The sequence below is a fragment of the Curcuma longa genome, chromosome 2 (assembly GCF_044706935.1).
Source record: "Curcuma longa cultivar G26 ecotype Majalengka, Jawa Barat chromosome 2, ITB_CL_G26_1.1, whole genome shotgun sequence".
Taxonomy (NCBI): Eukaryota; Viridiplantae; Streptophyta; class Magnoliopsida; order Zingiberales; family Zingiberaceae; genus Curcuma; species Curcuma longa.
Genome location: NC_133862.1, coordinates 2,950,226 through 2,968,278, shown reverse-complemented (window position 1 = coordinate 2,968,278; position 18,053 = coordinate 2,950,226).

Below are 18,053 nucleotides of genomic sequence, written 5' to 3'. Positions count from 1 at the left end.
TTATTTCAGAAAACGTTTATTTTCACTAATTTAAATAAAAATATTTTACTTTTATAATTTTAGATTCATTGTTAATGAATATTCATACATTAAAAGATTAGATTGACCAGCTAATCTGTCCCACGTGTGCCTCTAAACAACTACATGGGTTTAACGTGACTTATCAATTTAAAAAAAATAATAAAAAATTATTTACCGAAATTAGCTTCCACTGGAGAGGCAGACTGGATTATACCAATTAGTTGTTTAGAGGCACACGTGGGACAAATTAATTGTCCACGTGGAGACTGGGCTTAATTTAACGCGGAGCGTGAGGAGACGATGGCGGCGGTGTCAAGGAGGCGGTTGGAGCGGAGCATCTCAACGGCGCCGGCGGTGTGCTCGACGGGCTCGTGAAGGCGGAGGCCGAGCTAGGAGAGGGGACGGCTGCAGTGCGCGAGGGCGAGAGGATGGCTGATCACGTGACAGAGCTCCGCGGGGCTGACCCCTGGACGGCGATGGCGACGTGGCCCAGATGAATTAGGCGACGGTGCGACTCTCGCAGAGCAGAGAGATCAAGAAGGGGGAAGCGCGACGGTGTCTTCCCGTGGCGAATGGACGGCGACGGGGCGACTCTCGCAGAAGAGAGATGGGGACGGGGGGTGCGCGATTTTGAGGGTTTAGATGGACGGCGACGACCAATGGAGGAGCCAATCCCAAACGAATCAAAAGTCCCCGGGTTATTCTCTCTTCTCATATATATTTTTTATTTTTTTATAACAAATTTAAACAGTAATTTGTCTTGGGCCCCCGGGCTAAGACCATCTCCAACCACAAAATCCATTTTGGTGCATTTTCAATACCAATTTGGTGTCATTGCAACACCAAATTTTTTTTCAAACTCCAACCAATACACACCATTTCCTACACTAAAAAGAATATTCCTTAGAATATTCTATTTTTCCATCTTATAATTTATTATTTAACATATATATTAATTTCAACATACATATTAATTTATTAAATATTTTTATTATGATCATAATTATTATTAAAATTAATATTTTTATAGTACATAATAACTAATTTTTATAATATTATATTTTTAATTACAATAAAATAAATATTATATTTTTACAAAATTAATTCAATTAAATTAAATAATATTAATTTATAATATTTAAGAATATTTTGGTGCATGTGATATTTAATACATTAATTTATTCTACTTAATACATTAATATTTATAATATTTTTAGCATTTAAAAATATTTTTAATTAAATTAATATATTAATTAATTAATATATATAACACTTGCACCATTTTGGTGCAAGTGAACAGTGTGGCACCAAAATGGTGCCGCACTGTTCACAGACACCAAAATAGTATCCATTTTGGTGTCTCCATTGGAGACAAATGGTGCCCTTTTTACACCATTTTGGTGTAAAAGGGCACCGATTGGAGTTGCCCTAAAGCCCGGGTAACATAATGACTGGCTCCGTCCTTGGCGACGACGGATACTCTAGCAGAGCAGAGAAGATGGGGACCGGGACTCTCGCAATTTGGGGTGTTTAGGGTTAGCACGCAGCGATCGCGATTTTTATTTCGTCGGCCAACTCGCGGATGAGCTGGCCACGCTGGCAAAGTTAAAAATCGAACAACTAGTAGGCGCGTACAATCACGGAAGTTAACTCGCACAGGATAACACTTCTGTATATATATTTATATTTAAATTTTAATCTCTAGGGTAATAGTATCCTGGTAAGACATCTAGGTTGTTACGCGGTTTGATCTCCAGCAATAACATATTTATAAGAATTTTTCTTCAAATAAGGAGTACAATTTGATCTCCAGCTATAACATATTTATAAGAATTTTTCTTCAAATAGGGAGCACAATTAAAAGATGTTGGACATTTAACTGACCATTGCATGCACTTCCCGATTTATTTTTATAGCCGATGGGAAATTTTTATGGGGCCAGACCGATCACCCCTAGAGATAATCAATAAAATTAACTGAGATTTATCATTATTTTTTATATTTAAAATTTAAAATTTAAATTTTATGTAATGCATTGTAAAAGAATATGTAAATGTACGCTAATAAATCATTAAAGTTGATTCATGCTTTTAAAATGATCCAAAAATGATCAATTAATAGGTTTTAGGGTTGGAGTCCTTTTCATACTTTACAAGTGATTAAATAAATTTTAAAAAACTATGTAATATTTTTTTACCAAAGTTCTCATATAAATCTAATAATTTTGATTAAAATTGTTAGATAGATCTATTTTGGTCAAAACCACTATATTAAGTTTTTACCAAAACTTAAATTATAATTTGATCGTTTTAAAGGAAAAAAAAACTTAAAAGCATGAGTGAGATACAATTTATCGCCTCCAATATTACAACTATATATTTAGATTAAAAAAAGAAAAAAGTTATTTGGTGTTTTTTTATCAAAACTATCGTATATCCATTTTAAATTTATTTGATAATTTAAATGAATAAGTGAACTGCTTTTAGATTTTAAATTTGATTAAGAAAATAATTATATAACAGTTTTAGTAAAATTTTTACATAATTATTATTTTTGAATTGTTTGATTATTTTTGAAAAAAAATGTATAAACTCTAATAGTTGCATACAATATAACTATACATTTAAAATTTATTATCATATTTTTAATTTATATTTTATTTCTTTTTTTAATTAATTGGTTGTAAACTTTAAGCCTCTATTGACTTGAGAGGATGTAAAAAAAAAATTATAGAAAAATTTTCATCGTGAAAAATTTTCCTGTACTTATTTCATAAAAAAGATAAATTATATCTCTTTCTATCGTTTACTTAATAGCAGACGGAATTCAAAATCTATCCGCGGATGATTTTTGAATATCTTTTTTATCCATTCAAATCGGATGAAAAACTCTTTCTTTCCTCCTTTTTCTCCTCATAACCAACAGCCACAGGCTCAGCCAGTGCAGCCCAAATTGAAACCAATGTATTATTTTACAATGTAGCCCAATAATTAGAGCTAAGGCATATGGAGCCAATTCAATCTAGTACAACCTAGAGCCCAATGCGCCCAACAGTTGAAGTCAATATAGTTCAAATTTAGTAAAAATCCTACTCACATAGTTTAATGGAAGAAAAAAAAGAGTTTCCTTTTATTTGCCATTCGACGCATCAAGGAGTCATTAGTCTCATAACAGCAATAGAGACCGCTCAGTTGAGATCTATTTTTCAAGTCGTTCAACATCATAGGTCCAAGGTCATCTCATTTTCTCTCTGTTCCTTTTTTCAATTTAGCAATTGAGTTTTATTTTATAACAATTTTCTTAGTTATAGCCGCTACAGCAAGTTTTGAAACTTGCTATTATTTTTTATTTCAATTTATATTGTTCCCTTAGCCATTAGCCCTATTAAAGAGAAGCATTATATTATTCCCTTATTGAAGAATTTATATTAAAAAGAAAATGCAAATAGGTAGGCGTAAGCAGACAAATTGACATTGCCGACTACAATTACATTTTCAATTTGTATATTTGTTCCATTTTAAAGTCTCTTTTGATTTCAGACATTTCAAGTTTCAGCACTGTACTAAATTTTATGAGTAGATTGTCGATTTCTCTTATCTTGAAGTGGTAAGTTATAGGTAACTTTAAATTTAGTTGAGATTTTATTTGAAATTATTTAATTTTTTAAAATTATTTAAAAATTATGACTCTAATATTTGAGAATGTTATGATATTATAAATTGATTTAGTATTGTGTTTGAGTTTGTTATAATTGATTGGTAGTCACTTTTTATTCTTAGATTATAAATAATTAATTTTTACTTGTTTTTATCCTTAGGTTATAAATGGAACACCAACTTTTAAATAAAAATTCAAAATATTATTGTCAATTTTTAGGAAAAAAGATGATCGATCTGAATGAATCTGATAATCAATTGCGATGTGATATACCTCTGAGACCAATAGTTGGATCCTCTATTTTCGATTTACAATCTCCTTCTGTATGTGGGCCAATAGAATAAAAAGAGGAAAAATTTGATATTTCTTCTATTGAACGAGATCTAGAATTATGAAAATTGATTTGTGAATACCCTATTAATGAGCGGGATGAAATTAAAAGAGCATATATCAAAGCAAGGCCTATCAACTCAAACTTGTTGAGTATCCAAGAACAAAATTTGAAAAGCAAAATCGTCGATCTCAATGTGCTTGGTTCAAATAATTTCCTTGGTTAGAATATTCACCTTCAAAGGATAAAGCATATTATTTTCCATGCTTTCTTTGTGAGAATGCAAGTAATTTATTGCTCGTTCTGCACTTATCTAAAGGATTTAACAGTTGGAAGAGAATTAATGATGGAGAAAAATATACATTTCTTATTCATTCATTGTCTTCATCACATAATAGATATGTGCAATGTGTTCAGGATTTGATAAAACCAAAGCAAAATATTGACAAAGTGATGAATGCTCAATCTGCAAAAGAAATTATAAAGAATAGATTACATCTAAAGACAACAAAGCCAGGGGCGGCTCAAGCCTACGGGGGGCCCTAGGCGAATTTTTTTTTAAAAATGATTGTTATTATTTTAAAAAATTTTCTCTCACCCTTTTTAATTCGGACTTGAGACCGACAATGGTGGGTTTAAATTTTTTTAAAAATAAATTAAAATATTAATTTTAAAAATAATTTTTTTATATAAAATTAAATTTTCTTGCTTTTTGAGATGTAAAATTATTAATTAAATTTTCATATTCAAGTTTTAATAATAAATTTTTTTCAATTGATAACATTGCTAAATTATTTAATCTTTCTTGAGACATAGTTGAACGTAAATAAGACTTTATTAATTTTAATTTTGAAAAACTTCTTTCCGCTGAAGCTACACTAACAGGTATGGTCAGTAATATTCTATAAGCTATCCATGCATTAGGAAAAGAATTTAATTTTTTTATAAGATTTAATACTTCAAGTGCTGTTTTTAATTCTGGATTTATTATTTCTTTTAAAACTTTCAATTCTAAAAATAAATCTAAACCATCAATATCTTGTGACATATCATGTGTTAAAAAATTTTCAAGATTCAAATATTTTTCTTTTAAAAAATCATTATCAAGAAATTTTAATTTCTCTACCTCATATAAAAAATTAAAATTATCTTCGTATATTTTAAATTGTTCAAACCTACTTTGAAGTGAAGAAATAGCATGATCAATAATATAATTAAAGTAATTGATTTTAAAAGATTCTTCTGGTGATAGTTTTACTTCATTAGTTACATTCTCATCAAATCGTTTATTTTTTCTAATTACACGTTTTTCACGAAATTTTGGTTCTATATTCATTTCATTTGCAATTTTTTTAGCAGAAATCATAGCAGATATGAATCCATTTTCTCTATACTCATTCAAAAAAGAAATAAGACCTTTTAATTGATCTAATGTAATAGCAATGTTCATATCTTTATATTGTAAAAATTTACTAATAGTATTAACTGCGAATAATATATCGTACCAAATAACCATACCTAATAAAAATTCAAAATTTTCAATCTCATTTTCAGAGGTGGAATATCAAGTTGCAAGCTCAAATCAGAGAATTAAAGCTAACTAAACCAAACAAACTTGACTAACAAAAAAGGATGAACCTCATAAATGAATTTAAGATGCGAAGAACTGATTAACAAGGCTTAGAAACAAAATTCAGAAATAAACAATCAGAACTGTCGAAATTAGAAACTCGTCCCTCAACTCTTCTTCGTTTGCTTCTTTGATTTGGTGTCAAACAAACCGCTGAATCCAACAACGTGGGCTTCAACAATCCCTTTGGAATCTTCAAGATGGTCGATGGTTTGTTGCTTCGCAGTCGAACCCTGAATTGCCCCGAAGAAACCTTCTGCGGTGAAAACAGAGTCTTCGGCCTCTAAAGCTGCAAAAACTGGATTTCTCTCTTCCTTTTTGCTCCAATCAATTTTGTGACAATTCCGGAGTGCTCGCCGAACCTCAGAGAACCCCTCGTCAGTTGGTGGCTTCGGATTCCACGGTGAATTGCCGGAACAAGCCGAAGTAGAGAAAAACGCCGCCGATGAGACCCTCGCCGCCGCGCGCTCTCCAGCTGCTGGATTTTTCCCAACGAACCGGCTTTGGACTCCTCGTGGATCAAGGAACGCAATGGAAAAGATTTGGGAAGGAGGGGGGCCGCCGTTTGGTACGTCGATCAGCAGAGGATCGGCGTCGGGAGAACGAAGAACAGTGGCGCCGCGCCCTGTTCATCCCTTAAGCTTCGTTTAAATAGCCATCCCTGATTAATCATGAAATCCTGGCCGTCCATTTTGATTTTGATGATCTGAACTTGATCTAGGGCGTTAGAGCGGCTTAGGGCTTTCAAAAATTTGAGAGATCTTGATCGGGCTCGATCTAGGTCATGTCTTCCATGTTAGCTTGATCAATTTGGGCAGATTAGCCCGATTTGATTGCGATTGAACTCGAACTTGATCCGATTTGAGCCCTAAAATCAAATAAACGCAATTAATGTAAAATTTGCCATTAAATCACAGAAATTATAATCAAACCTCCAATTATACCCCATGACACAAATACAATCAAATTTATTCATTTAATAATTATTTTCAAGTAAAAATCCAGAATTGAATTGATTAAAAATGCATAGAAACCTAACTCATCAGGCCTCTGGCTCGATTTTGGTACCCTAACCCTAAAGTTCCTCTGGATTCCGAAGGTAGCCCGCATCTCATTTTTGAACTCACGGGTAATGATGGATTGGATAGATTCGTACCAAGGGGAAGAAGGCGAGCTAACAGTTTCCATGTCTTGTGAAAGGTGAAAGGAAGACAAAGGAGAAGGGTAGGACTTATACGAGACTGAAGATGTAGTCGGAGACAGAGGTCGTCGAAAAGAAAGCGAATGCACTGAAAAAAAAATGATAATCCCAGTAGCCACATCTCTGGGGGGTGGTCGGCCTTATCCCACGGAAGTTTCCCACCGACCACCAGGGTAAATCGGCCGCGCATACGGCGGCGTAATCCAGATGCCCAGCATCCTTTGATTGCATTCCCCACTTAGAGGAAAATTCCTGTAAATACGCCATAGTTGGGGATCGAACCGCGGGTCCCTGAGTTACAATCCGGATGTCCTACCGTTGCTACCATTGCCCCGGGGACAAAAGCGAAGGCACTGAAGCAACAGCTGCAGATGGCTTCGCGTGTATGTCCCCTCATCCTCTATATATATTGGATAGAAGGAGTCCTGGTCGTCAAATGAGGTGGCGTGTGAAAAAAGAGGGAAGTCGTGCGAACCATTCGATAAGGAACGCAATCTGCAGCATATCTTTGTCTTTGATGAAGGCATGTGAACATCTCATCAGCCATCCCATCCCATCAAGGCTCCTCGGTTATATCGAGCGCACCTCGAGCCGTGTGAACCGTTCACCGTATAACTGTAGAATGGCTTGTCACTTACTCCGACCGGGACTATGTTGTATTCAGTCTGTCATAAACTCAGTCTAGTTAGTCGACTGATCCGCTCCTTCGACTAGACTTGCGGGGAGACCCGTGTTATAGGTATTATGGTCTGGTTCACAAAGACCAATCTTAGATTGGGACACGTAAGACAAACAAAGGGAGGTGCCCGAACACGTGGCGTAGGCGGAGCGAGACTCGGTTGTTACGGTTAACTGACCAATTGACTGGACTTAATCAAACACGATCAGCTTATTTATAACCCCTACTCGACCACGCTCTGACTCGTCTTATTTAATGGTCACAATCTCTTACGAGGTTCAATCTCTTTTTACTCGCCAAATCTCTCAGACGATCACGATCAAATCCAACCCATCACATCACCGTCGCTAAGGACATGAATATGACGGTGAGGGGACATACCATCCGTAATGATCATGGATAATCCTGGTAGGATATTCTCCATACCCTGACAAGATATTTCCTCTAACAAAGATAATATTCTCTTTAATGACGGAAAGACGACTCCTCTGACAAAATTGGCTGTGCAGATATTCTCCCTTGCAGGTATAATTCTCTCCCTTCTACATCTATATAAACCCCCTAAGATTACATCCACAGGTACGCAATACAGCACTCACTTCTTCTACTTGTTGTTTTCTTCTTCCTCCTCCCGTAACTGACTTGAGCGTCGGAGTCGTTGAGCCCATTGACTCTTCAGGGATCGACCTATAGTATTTGGGAGATAGCATATTATAAGCAACGGACAAATAAATAGAAAGAACAGTGGTTTTCAGTATGGGATAGGGGAGACTCATTGGTGTTGGTATTTGCAGGTCCCAGTGTTCACCATCTTCTTCCTCCTCACGACGTCTATCGTGGTGCTGCGTGGCGAGTGACGTGTCCACCAGGCAATCTCAACCGGAACAATAATAGTTTTAACTAATATATGGGTGATATGCTGCACATCCTTTTATGCGCGACTGTGGGCACTTGCCACAGTGATAGGTGCCAATCAGCTTTTTTATTTTTTTTATTTTTTATCTTCATTGCTTTCGTTTTCCTCTCGTGATGTTTTCACTCTAGTGCTTCTCCGAAATTAAGTTTTTCCTCGTCGAGATATTGTTCCTTACCGCAAGATGTCATCCTTCAAAAGGAGCTATCATCCCTCATCGCGAGACGTCATTCCTCGCCACAACGTCATCCTTCGCAGGGAGCCGTCGTCCCTCATCGCGACACATTGTCTCTCGTCGTCAACGATCTGTCCCTCATCGTAAGCTTGTGGGCACCGTCATCGGCCTCCTACAAATATATGAATAAAATTTTCTTTTGATAACTTTTATTCTTTTAGTTGTACAATTTTAGGAAACTTGCACAATAATGTTTCTTCATATCAAAGAATGACCGCGAGACATTGTCCCTCATCATTAGCTTCCGTCCCTCACCGTTAGCCTGTGGGCATCGTTATCGACCTCCTAAATAAGTTTTTCTTTTGATAACTTTTAATCTTTTAGTTGTACAATTTTAGGAAATTTACAAAATAACATTTCTATATATCAAAGAATGGTAAGTCTTTCATTTTAACTTCTAATCTTTTATTTATACAAAATTCTGAATGTTATTTTTAATATAGAAAAAATATATATTATCTTTGTTGGACCTGAAACATATATTTATGACATGTGAGTAGAAATATCTAGTAAAATTAATGGCTTTAAGAGTGTTATATACTATTCTTTCAAAAATAGAGAAAAGACAAAAAGAACTTCTGAGGCACACCTGAATAAAAAAATTGCACCCACTTCTTTTACATTGAGTGAAAATAAAAGTTTAGGTACAACTTCAAGTTCATTGTCAAATTCAAATTTAGAGAGAAAACTTTCACGGTCTAAAAATTTAACTAAATTAAAAGATGCATTGGAAGAAATAAAGTAGCATTTGGATTCTCTATAAATTAGTGATAATAATTAGTCATGTTGTTTTGCTTCACAATGTTATTCGAAATGAATTTCAAACACTGATTTTATTTGAGTTATTGCAAGTGTTGTGTTAAAATTGAAATAATAATTTTATCTTAGTTATTTTATTTAAGTTGTTGCAAGTCGTATGTTGAATTTAAAACAATGATGTGTGTTAAATTTGAAACAATGATTGTGTTGAAATAATAATTTTATTTAAGTTATTGTAATTATTGTGCTGAATTTGAAATAATAATTTATATTGAACTTGAATTAATGATTTATGTTGAACTAGACTCAATGAGGATGATCACGAAGATCCACACTTTAGATATTTTTAAGCAACAAATGGTGCAACTGAATGAGTGAAAAACATAATACATCATGAATTGAAGAACCATAAAGTACCACTGTTCCAGGATTCATATTTCCAATCTAATTACCATCCAGACTCAAACTCACAATAGATAATTATCTTACCTAGAGAGAAGATAAAAGTGAAAACATTAGCGTCAATATCTCGAGCACAATTATTATTAAAAGATTATTAAAATTTTGATGAAATATTTATACAATAATTTTTTCTTGTCTTAAGTTCAATCATCAAAATGACAAGAAACTTGAATAGATATAGAAAATAAACCACTAGCTGAACAAGGAACAACATAAATATTAGCATTGTATTCTCTCTCATGACATATGAAATAAATTTTGTAGGTCTTGCAATTAATATTTCACGAAAGTGTTCTTCTGTAAAAAAGGTGGAATCCGCCACCTTAGTGGCCCCACACGGTCGGCCTCACGACCATCTGACATATAGAAATTTTCATATATTAGCGTCTTCATAAATGACTTCATCAATAGTCTATGTTTACGAGAAATTTTCATATAGAAACCATTACAAAACTTAAGATTTTCAAGCAAATGAAAAGATACACATTGATGGATGATCCGGTAGAAATATTTAAGGGTGACTGGATTCCAAATACTATAAGAGATACGGAAAAAATAAGTAAAAATAAGTATTCATTAATTTAGAAAGTCCCGATCTCTCTCTCTCAGGCCTAGGGATGTGTCTTTAAACACATGCCGAGCTCTCTCTGATCTCAACCGACCTCTTTGAGCAAACACCGAATTCCTGCCACAACCTTTACATATTTACCACGTTATGCGTCGATCTCATGATTTGATCCCGGCCTCACAAGCTGACCTCATGACTTGGTCCCGGTATTGCACGCCGACCTCATGACTTGGTCCCGACCTCACGAGCCGACCTCATGACTAGGTCCCGGCCTCATACACCAACCTCAGGATTTGGTCCAACTGGTATCACACATTCAGGTCAGCTCGGTCATACACAGGAGAGCTCGACCACAAGCTTAGTTCAGTCCGACTACATGTATAGATGAGCTCAACCACACACTCATGTCAGCTAGGCCATACATAGGAAAGCTCGGCCTCACACTCAACTCAGCTCGGCGATTTATACAGCTCGACCACATTTTTCGACCTCATACGTCAGGTCAGCCATCAATGGATAAATACGCTAACTCTTTCTCCTTGGCTCAGACTTATCAACTCATCCAAAAGGATAAGGGCAATGACCAAGTTCCAAGACTTGGTCTCCTAAAATCTTGCACACTTATGCGCACAATCGTTGAATGAAAATAATCAACATTGTTAAGCCGTTGGATGCTTGATAACTATTAGATGAGATTGGGCCGTTATTGACGCGGTAATAGCCAATCATACACGTCAAGATCCAAAGATCACGCCCCTTCTGCTGCTATATAAACCCCGTAGATATGAAAGAAAGGGGGTTTTGAATTCTTGACATTTCCATAATACTTCCTTTGTTTCTCTTCTGACTTGAGCGTCGGAGTGACCTCGTTGAAAATCCTCGGTACTCTACTAATCTGCTCGTTCAGTTCCTTTCTTCCTCAAGTGCTTCTCGTCGACAGGATCAACGAAGATTGAGATGACATATTGTTAACTGATGACTTGACCGTCGGCGGCATCAAACCCGAACAATAGAGATAACAACAGTCAATTACTTGATTATGAAAATGTCAGTGGATAACTAGGTGGATCTCTTAAAGATCATTATTTAGAAAACTGTTGAGTATTCTGCTCGTGTTGATGATCGACCTACTCCATATTGTAATAGTTGCCTGTGCAGGAGTTAGCGATGCGACAATTCTGGAATCACTTCTAGTAAACTTTGTTTATCCGAGTTAGTCTCCATAGACAGCTCTTGTTCTCATAATACTTCTTTTCACTGGTTTCTCTTCTCATTTCTTTTCTGCATGACAAAAATGTACACTTAGCAGAGCGTCATAAATCTAGCAAAGAGTAAAACATGACTTCTTGCAGAATCAAATGTTTGAACAAAATCCAGAATAGCAGACTAAAGCCGCAAGCAATTACCTAAAGTTGGAAATGATGAAATACTTGTTAATAATAATTGAGCAAGAAAAAGAGAAGCTCACCAACTGTGCATGTTTACTAAAGCCTAAAGATTAAACAGTTACCAGTACAGTGTGCAAACAATCCATTGAACTGACCTAACTTGATTTATGCAAATCAAGAATAACTACAAGTATCATAGCAACCAAATGCCACAAAGAGAACTTGCCTTTTCTAATTATCAACCATGTACGAATGGAAGAAGGATGAGTAGTTTAACAAGCATAAACAACTAGGTTTGTAGGATAAATTGCTTACAATGTGATTTGTTGTTTACTAATCTTGGTTGTCCGCTAAACCTTCATTCATCCTAGTGCTTGCTATTAGAACTTGTAACAATAAAGACAATTATTAACTTCAATTTCTCAATCAATTAACCACTATAATTTAATAAAATGAAACTCTGATAGTACCAGCTATAATACCAGATCTTCTTTATATGTGTTGTCGCTATTATGATGCTTATCTATAGTTGATCTGACAATCAACACATCGTCATATCTATAAAATTTAATAAAATTAATTGATTTGCAAATAAAATTATCATACAAATGCAGAATTAATCAACACATACCCTTGCTGTAAAATTGAACAATTGTGCTTGTCATGTAACACACCTTCATGACGTCATCCATGACATAGCTTGGGCTTTGAGGTTGACTTCTCTTTTGATGATTTTAATCTCTTCCCACATCCCTTTCTTTTTACTGAAGAATAATCAATAATACCAGGGGCCCCATTCATATATTTCTTCCATTGACTTTCATTGTCGCATGTTCTACTGATGTTCATCTCTTGAATTTTGCTATAGATACAATCGAATTGTTTATCCAAAAAATTTATCCCCTTATCAGTCAAAGATGGATCATTAGTTAATACTAAAGCTTTATAGGATAACCTCGAGTGTCTTGACATCAAAAACCTTTCTGGATCATTGATGAAATTTTACTCCCTCAAAGCATATATTGCTACAACCCTCACATCTCGTGTCCATCATTTGAGTATATATTTATCAAGCAAATGAAACACTTAGTTAATACAAAAAAAGCTAACAATTGTCTACATGGAATGCCCTCAAACTCAAATTTCCTATAGCTATAGGATATGTAGTCTTTGTCATGCGTGAGCACTCTTGGTTTGGAGGAAGAACTAAGAAAATTCATCATATGGTAAACCGCTAACTCAACTTCTATAGACGCTTGTTGCACATAATAATCATGAATTTCACTCATTTCACTTTGAGACTCCACTCTTTTCTTTTTCGTGTACAACTTAATCATTTGAGTTTCCATTAACCATTTTGTCTTAATCTTAGGATGCTCATTCATATTAATATGATCAACAACTAACTCATTATATCTTTGGTGTCTCAGTGCCCTATTGAAATGAGTGATAAAATTCATCAGTGAGTTCTTATTTGAGACATACTACTTGAACAATAAATGTAAGCCTTCAGATCTCTGACTACTTGACATTTCAGCACAAAATATATGACTAAAATATATTGACACCCACTTGTGTCATAATGCATACATCAATGACAACCAATCATTTTTCTCTAAATTAGTACACTTGATAATCTCTTCCCATGACTTCTCAAATTTATCAAGTGTTGTAGAATTTTTAATGATATTTTTTTGCTTTGATAGTAATCACGAAAAGTCAAGGGGTAAAGGGTGTAATTTATCTGAGAATTTATTCAGTGTATACCATAAACAATATCGATATACTGTCTGAGGGAAAACTTATACAATGACTTTCGTCATAGCAAGATCTTGATTAGTGTGATCACGTTTAGTGCAAAGTTAGGCATGACTTCTATGAACTTGTTAAGTAGTCAAACAAAAGACTCGGTTTTCTCATCACTTATAAAGTCACAATCAAAAATAATTATTTGATGATGATGATTAACTCCAATAAATGGTACAAAAATCAACCCATATTTATTGGTGTTATATATCGTATCAAATATAATTACATCACCAAATACATTGTATGTTGTCCTTGATACATGATTTGTCCAAAAATACCTACTAAATCTGTTATCTGAATTAGTCCCATAATCAAAGAAAAAAGTTGAATTCTTCTTTTTCTTAGATGCAAATAACTCGATCAGTATTTTGACATCGATATTCTTTTGTTCATCCCTTAACTCTTTCTCAAAGTTTCTAATATCTATTTCTATGCAACACACCAGCTCAAGCTCTTTATATTTTATCTCCAATAATCACATTTATTGAGAAGTTGACACATTAACCTCTAAAAATTGTTGAGTCAATGCTTTCTTTACTATCAAAATATTACAATGTGGGTGTAGCAAATGCATTTTTAAAGGAGTCGAGAGTGGATGATTATGACTTTCCATGAAGTTAGTGACAACCCAATTAAGTCCAATTTGTTCTTTGACAAGTGAAATCTTTGAATTACAACTAGTTCGAACTTTGTCACGCACTCTTTCCCTTATCCGTTGATCACCTTTTGCATGATTATTCCATCTCATTTGATTTGTATGCCTTTCTTTAAAGCATATAAATTTTTTTAGACAACTTCATTTGTCATATTATTTTTCTTGCTATTGCTTATCCTTATACTAAATCCGATTTCTCGTGCATTGGTTATAGAACGAAAATGTCTCCTCTAATGATGAAATTTTCATCCCAATTTCTGACTTTCGATCATTTGCAACTTAGAGAATGTATAGCTGTCATCACCGTCATTTTCTTGCATTACTGGAGAATGTCATATTCACATGAAGTGAAGTTCTGCATATCATCATATAGCCACAAAAACATTCTAAATCAAATAGACATAAAAGAGATAAATTAATCTTGTATAAACTATAGATTTACGCATATGCATCTAAGAAAGCAAACATTAAATTCTAAAGTAAAAGGCACTCAAATCCAAGTTTCACAAACCCAAGCTCAAGAAAAATAAAAGCAAACTAAAATGATAATTGAGCTTTGAATTCTCATAATTGACGAGATATTAGAAAGAAAGACTATTAAATCACAACCTATAAACAAGATCCCTTTCGTCCAGCACTAGAACTCTAATTAATTACAATTCTACATCCACACGGACCAAGAGAAAACAAAGCATGAGGTACCATAGAATACAGTTCAATCATATGGACAAAAAAAATAGATCTGAAGAAGAAGATGCACAAATATCCCAAATGACTAAAAAGATGCAAAACAAAAAACATTCAAGAGAAAGCTCACCATATCGATCTCAGATCACAATTTAATCACCAAACGGCGTTTCACAATGGTGCCCACAGGCTGGTGGCAAGGGACGACATCTAGCAACGGTGCCCACAGGCTGGTGGTGAGGGACTGGTCTCGCAGAGAGGGATGACGGCTCCCAGGAAGGATGGCGTCGCGGGGAGGAACGATGTCTAATGGCGGTGCCCACAAGCTGGCGGTGAGGGACGGAGGTTGGCGGCGGTGCCCATAGGCTAGCGGCGAGGGATGGCATCTCACGGCGAGGGACAGCAACTCCCTGCGAAGGACATCGTCGTAGCGAGGAAGAACATCTTGCGGCGAAGGACGGCGGCTCCCGGCGAAGGATGGCGTCTCGGCGAGAGAAAACCTAATTTCGCAGAAGCACGAGAGGGAAAACGGTAACGTAGCCCCCACGGGCGGGAGCAGCCGGTCAGGACACGGTAACTTGCAGCTGAGGTCGTGGGTTCGAAGGTCCCTAGCGGCAGTTGCGATAATATCAATCTCCGCTATGCAAATTGCCCTTCGCCCCCGTGTCCTGGCTGGGCCCGCATTCACCGTGTTGAACTCCCTCTCATACTGGTGGGGCCTGGATGAGGGGGGCCGCTAGGTTGGCATAATCCGGATATCCTATCATTGCATCATTACCCCGAGGACCATAGATGTATTGTAAAAGAATATGTAAATGTACGCTAATAAATCATTAAAGTTGATTCATGCTTTTAAAATGATCTAAAAATGTTCAATTAATAGGTTTTGCAATTGGAGTTCTTTTCTTTTATTTTGTAAGTATGTTTCGTTGTAATTAATTTAGTTATGTCCCAAAAATATTGATGCTCTTTTCATACTTTACAAGTGAATAAATAAATTTTAAAAAACCATGTAATATTTTTTTGACCAAAGTTCTCATACTAATCTAATAATTTTGATTAAAATTGTTAGATAGATCTATTTTGGTCAAAACCACTATATCAAGTTTTTACCATAACTTAAATTATAATTTGATCGTTTTAAAGAAAAAAAAAGCGTAAAAGCATGAGTGAGATACAAAAAATCGCCTCCCATATTACAACTATATATTTAGATTAAAAAAAGGAAAAAGCTATTTAGTGTTTTTTTTTATCAAAACTATCGCATATCCATTTTAAATTTATTTGATCATTTAAATGAATAAGTGAACTGCTCTCTAAGAGCACATCCATACAATTAGATTTTAAATTTGATTAAGAAAATAATTATATAACAGTTTTAGTAAAATTTTTACATAATTATTTTTTTTGAATTGTTTGATTATTTTTGAAAAAAATGGATAAACTCTGATTGTTGCATACAATATAACTATACATTTAAAATTTATTATCATATTTTTAATTTATATTTTATTTCTTTTTTTAATTAATTGCTTGTAAACTTTAACCCTCTGTTTACTTGAGAGGATGTAAATAAAAATTATTGAAAATTTTTCATCTTGAAAAGTTTTCTTATGTTTATTTCATAAAAAAAGATAAATTATATATTTTTTTCTCTTGTTTACTTAGTAGCAGACGGAATTAAGAATCCATCCGCGAATGATTTTTACATATCTTTTTTCTCATCGTAATTGACAACACTCTTTGTGAGACTGTTGACCTCGCAAGGCCATTGGTGACGATCCGCACATGAGGTCGCCTCACGTAGGCCTTGCAAACGATCGCAGGCGACAATTGTGCACCTGCGCGTTACTGATCGCGAACTGATCCATCTTTCATGTTTTTCTTTTCTATCTCTTTTGTTCTATTTTCTCTTTACTTTCCCTCGGATTTGTTTTCTTTTTCCTCAAGATTTTTCCGCCTATCTTCAATCCGTTTCCCTTTTTCTTCCATCTTTCTAAGTAAACACAACATTAAACTCTCAGATTTTATATTCCTTTCATCTATATCAATATTTTAAGCTTTCAATCTTATATATATGTTTTTAAATTATATTTTATATTTTTAAAATTTATATAATAAAATTTTGTAATTTTACTCTTTTTTAATTCAAAAAATATTTTATTTTTTTAAAAAACTCATAACGCAGTTAGTATTTTTCATTAAAACCAGTTAATTAACTATTTTATTTTTTAAAACAAGTTACAGTAATTATTTGAGAATATTTATAAATAATATTTTTAATAAGTGCCTTTCACATTTAAAATAACGGTTATGAGAAAAAAATCGTGGTATTTTAATTTTTTTTATTTATGTCTCGAATTCTCAAAATAATTGAAAGCAAAGCATTTGAATTTAGGGATCTGGGCGGCGGCGAGCTGGGTGGAGGGCGCGACGAGTAAGCGGCAGAGGCATCGGCTCTCGCCGGCGCTTGCACTGGAGGCGATGGATAATAGCAGCAAGCGGCAATTGCGGAGATTGAGAGGGAGAGCACATTGCGCGGGTACACGTATTTTTCTGCATAATTATATTTATTTATGACTTCCACGATTTTCTTCGATTAAAGGTTGGCACAAAGGTTGGATCTTTGATTACTTTCTGACAGTTTTGGAGTCAAAAGAGAAACTGTGCGGGATCATACTGAATATTTAGTTGGGCATCGCTTTCTTATCGCCTGATTTTCGTTTAATACTGGTTTTAGTCCAGAGCTGATCTTACTTGGATTCAGCTTTTTTTTTTTTCATTCTTGTTTTTATTAGAGTTCTGGGTTAGATCGAGTAAGATTCGTTATTATTTGTCATCTGAAAGGTGTGAATGCTAGTTACTATGGGGAATGCCTGGATCCTAATGATTGTGTTACTTTTGTTAGAGTGATGATATGATATGATAGGGCGTTTGTGGTAAATCGCTTAATATATTACTATCTACTGTCGTTTTATTGGTTTGTTGGTTTTTTTACAAACTGAGCAACTAGATGTGAAGACTTTGTATTTGGTATGATTTCAATAGATCGAAGGAT